This window comes from Penaeus japonicus, unplaced genomic scaffold (genome assembly GCF_977035675.1).
Source record: "Penaeus japonicus unplaced genomic scaffold, GWHDUDI00000001_assembly GWHDUDI00000022, whole genome shotgun sequence".
NCBI classification, from domain to species: domain Eukaryota; kingdom Metazoa; phylum Arthropoda; class Malacostraca; order Decapoda; family Penaeidae; genus Penaeus; species Penaeus japonicus.
The window spans coordinates 28,548,024-28,553,023 of NW_028234424.1; positions in this window are offsets into that span (position 1 = coordinate 28,548,024).

The window sequence follows — 5,000 nt, forward strand, 5'->3', positions numbered from 1 at the left end:
ACCAATTAGAAGAATTGTCGCTGCCCCTCGTACTGACCCGGTATCCTCCTCAAAAATAGGTCATTGATAAATTTAGACAGAATTAGTTCGACCTTCAAGTCGAGAGGTCCTCCTCTCCCTTCACCTCCTCAAGGATTCCAGGTAGACAGTGTTTTAGTGCCTTTAAGTGACTTAGCTTATTTCATATACTGTGCATTGTCTGTGTTTTCCTTAGTGTTGTGTTTATATTAGTGTTATTGATATATCTTTAGCTCAGGTATTATTAGCTTTGCGATAGGCTTAGCTCCCCTTTGCGTGTATATATCGTGCCTCCCTTGTAATTAATGTTATATATATATATCTTGATTTATAATATATTGTTAATGTTTTAGCTACCGTGTTTCACGTAATCCCTTTATATATTATGTGTGGGAATTAGATCAATCTCTGCTCGCCACATATTCGGGTGCCAGTGACGGGACCCGTCTTGCCAATTACACAAATAGTGTTAGTATTTAGGATATATACCTTTACATCACATAAACTACGAAGTCAGCCAATCAGGAAATCGCGACCTAAGCTGACACTTGGAATAGCTACGCCTACTTTCCTGTAGACGGCTCATCGCCCCGCCTAGCGAGCCGTCCTGAGATATACTGACGATAGCGAAGTCACTCGAGGTCCTTGACCTTAATCACCAACATCTACCACTCGCACTCCTACATCTACTATTGTGAACTAGTGCTAATCCCGATCTTTATTTCCAGAGTCATTCCTTGTTATATTTATATATATATATATTATATCGTGTCATATTACTGAAGTTATAATATATTGTTATTGTATCAGCTGCTGTGTTTGACACCAACCTTATATTTCTCTATGTGTGGATATTAGAGTAATCTGATACCCATCACATAATCTGGTGGCAGCGGTGGGATCATTGGTATTTCCTTTGTAATAAGGGCATTGCTTACAAGACTGAACATGCTTAGCAATTTTGCTAATAAGGTGTGGGAAGAAGAAGCGTTGCTGAGCTAAGTGAATAGCCTTATACTTACCACAGTGTGCAGCTTCTTTCGACTCATGGAAAAGAGGAAGGATTCGACCTTCAAGGGATTCAGGAATAACTACAAGTTTACGAGATGCCTTGAGCTTTCTTGTCCTATATCGAGACTTGTAGCAAAGTAGACCGTTAGCATCGAGGTAAAGTTGACTTACTCGAACATGTCTGCTAGGGGGAGGTCTTTCATTCCTTTCTAAAGCTTGAATTAAGGGGCCGTACAGATTATCATTACGTTGCGCTATCCGAATCTCGTCCTCCGTGGGTGGGTCCATGGGAGGTACGGCTGGGGCAGCCAAGACCGGGGCGGTAACAGAATGAATGGGGTCGGAACGGCGATCATTAACATGTGCAGACCGGATCTCGTCCTCCGCAGGAAATGCAACGGTAGGCGCGGCAGTATTTACCAAGATCGGTGCAATGTCAGAGAATTTCACCTTGCGGGAAGCAAAGGTGGGCGAGGAGCTAGATTCAAGCAGGTTGTGAGCGTCAGAGAGAGGAGCGCGTGATAGCGCGTCGGCAACGACATTTTGTTTCCCGGGTAAATAAACAATGGTGACGTCAAACTCTGCAAGAATTTCAATTGCGCGGGCGCGTCGTCCATGAGGGTCCCTACCCTTAAATATGGACGTGAGGGGGGAATGATCAGTGTGCACTTCTATCTGATATCCCAAGATTAGCTCTCGAAAATGACGGAGGGCCCATGTGATACTGAGTAATTCACGGTCCGTCGTGTGATAGCGTTTTTCCGCTGAATTGAGGGCGCGACTTGCAAAAGCAATGGGCTGCGTTTTTCCAGAATGGCCATGTTTCTGGTGGAGTACTGCTCCGAGCCCGAGGTTTGAGGCATCAGTGGTGTGGACAAAAGGCAAATTGAAATCGGGGAAGGCTAAGAGTGGAGCCTTAATTAGTCGCGATTTAAGAGTTGTAAATGCGGCTTTTTCCTCGTCTGTCCACTGCCAAGTAGAATCCTTTTTAAGGAGATGGTTAAGCGGCGTCGCGATGGACCCGTAACCTTGAATGAACGGTCTGTAAAAACCTGAAAGGCCTAAAAATGACTTCAATTCCTTCTGGTTCTTAGGTGTTGGAAAGTCGGCAATGGCTTTAACTTTTGAATCTTTATCATATACAATAATACCTTGATAGATATGAAAGTATTTATGTTTAACGGTCGACAGAGCATATGTCTGACCTGAGATACATGATCAAATTACAATACACAGATGTGACCTTCACATCTTGTGTATTGTAATTTGATCATGTATCTCAGGTCAGACATATGCTCTGTCGACCGTTAAACACAAATACTTTCATAATGTATACATATATATATATATATATATATATATATATATATATATGTAAGTATAAATATATGTATATACTCACACATATACATATATATACATACACACCCACACAGACACCCGCACACACACACACACACACACACACACACACATATATATATATATATATATATATATATATATATATACATACACAGTATATATATACATATATAAATATATATATATATATATATATATATATATATATATATATATATATATATATATTATATACATACATAGTATATATATATATATATATATATATATATATATATATATATATATATATATATATATATATATATATATATATATGTTGAATGGCATATAAGCAGATGTAAGTAACCACCTGTCTAAATATATATATATAATATATATTATATATATATATATATTATATATATATATATATATATATATATATATATATATATATATATATATATATCTTAGGAAAGCCACCGAGAACCATGTTGTGCAGGGAGCTGTGGAGGGGGGGGGGGTTGTGATCCGACTGGAGAGTCAAGTGACTAGCTGCCGCGCATCGCATTCTTGAATCAACCGTCGACACATATAGAGCAAATTGCTACAAACTCACAATATACCTATTGCCTACATCGACTTTAGCAACACCTCTCTCTTTCGTGATCCTCTGCACATAAGTCAAAAACCTATAGATAAAACTATCCGTGATTCCTGCCAATAACACACACAGTAACCATTGGCTCTCTTAGACCTTAGTTTGCAGAGGAGTCTCCTCGAGAGACCCCTAATTCCTTGTTAGCTTTTGTTAGCGTAACTCGCTAAATGCAAATATTTTTTTCTCTTTTAGAATATTATCTACTACAAGCATTATATCAAATAATCGTGTAGTGTAGTGGTGTATGAGAACTATTGGTATTTGAATGGCGAAGTTAAGAAGGCTAGGCTAGAACTGAGGCAAAAGTTTTACCCTGCTGCATAAACAACAAAGGAAACTCTGCATATGAAAACTGCGATGGTTAGTGCATGGAAAGTCACAGTATCACAATTTCACTTTTTCCCAGGAAAAAAAAAATTACCGTTTCAGGAAAGATAAGCAACTCGAACCTCTAACATCATCAGATCCAACTGAGGGTCTGATAAGAAAAACATCAGACTTTAACACAAAGTGTGTCACATATTGTACACAGTCGGTCACTGTTACCTGGTGATGAGACTTCAACAAGATTGTCATCTCTTGAAGGGTGATGTATAGATCACATTGGCATATCTTGATAGACTTGCAGTATACATCAAGGTTCATGATAGATAAATCCTCACTTCTGTTTACCATGATAAGTTTTATTAATAGAGAGTGTGATGAGATTCCATCAACAAAAATGGATAAATGGAAGTGTATCATTATACTTAACATTGAATCTTCTTCCCCGTTTTCATTTACATCTATATCTTGCATTGTATGTACCATTACAAATAATATATTCATAACAAAACAATGGCGAATGGCGAATATTGCTTAAGACTAATAAATCAGACATAAACAGTTCTCTATTATTAACCATTATAGACATTACAAGGAAAGCGACTGATTTCCTTTGTAATGGAAGAGGGAGGGGGGAACTGACAGAATTTTCGGGACCAAGAGAAGGACAAGGATCCAGTTGTGCAAGTAACAGATATTACACCATTATCATGGTGGACATTGGTAGGATGCGTGATCCTGCTAACTGTCCCCTTGATCTGAGGTAAGAACCTGTTGCAAAAACCGTCAAGGCACAAGATAAATTCCTGGACGCCTCGTCGATGCCTCCTCTTGACTGTGCATCTAAGCCGCGTGTTTATCTCTCAGTGATACCACATCCAATAGTTGCATCTTGTTGCAAAATACAAATAGCGGTATACGTTTTGGAGGATGGCTAGACGTCGAAGTGCTGACATCGTATGGGTTTGGATGAATGTGGATGATGGAGGTGGTAGTGGGAGTGGGTTTGGACGAATGTGGGTGATGGAGGCGGTAGTGGGAGTGAGGCGAGAGAGTGGCCATGAGTGATCGTGCGTCATTGATACTGGGAAGCTTCTCTTATTCCTCACACCTGCTCAACCATCAATTATGTGCTGCACACATCTAGGCTTTTATAGTGAAGAAATAACCAAAAACATCTGTTCTCATTGTTATATTCTGAATTTATACATTGTTTAAGGAAATATCTGTCAGTGTATTTTTAATGTGTACATACTTGTGTGTGTGTGTTTGTTTGCCTCACTCTCACCGAAAATAGTGCGATTGATTTTTTATATTACAAAGCAAACTGGCCAGTGAGAAGTGCATCATGGCGATTTAATACAAAAATAATAAGCTGATAAACTGACAACCGACTAGGAAAAGGCCAGAGGGTTGCGACCGGCACCACTCAGGCAGTAACATATCGAGATGATATCAATATCGATAATTATGTTGAAACAAATAATGATAAATATCATAGCCATGGTAGTGGTAATACTGATGATAGTATTGTTAATGATATTAATAACTGTGTTGATAGTAGCCTTAATGATGATGGTGTTAGTAGTAACAGTAAAGAAAACTTCAAACTGTACTAATAAGGACAATATAGGGTGGA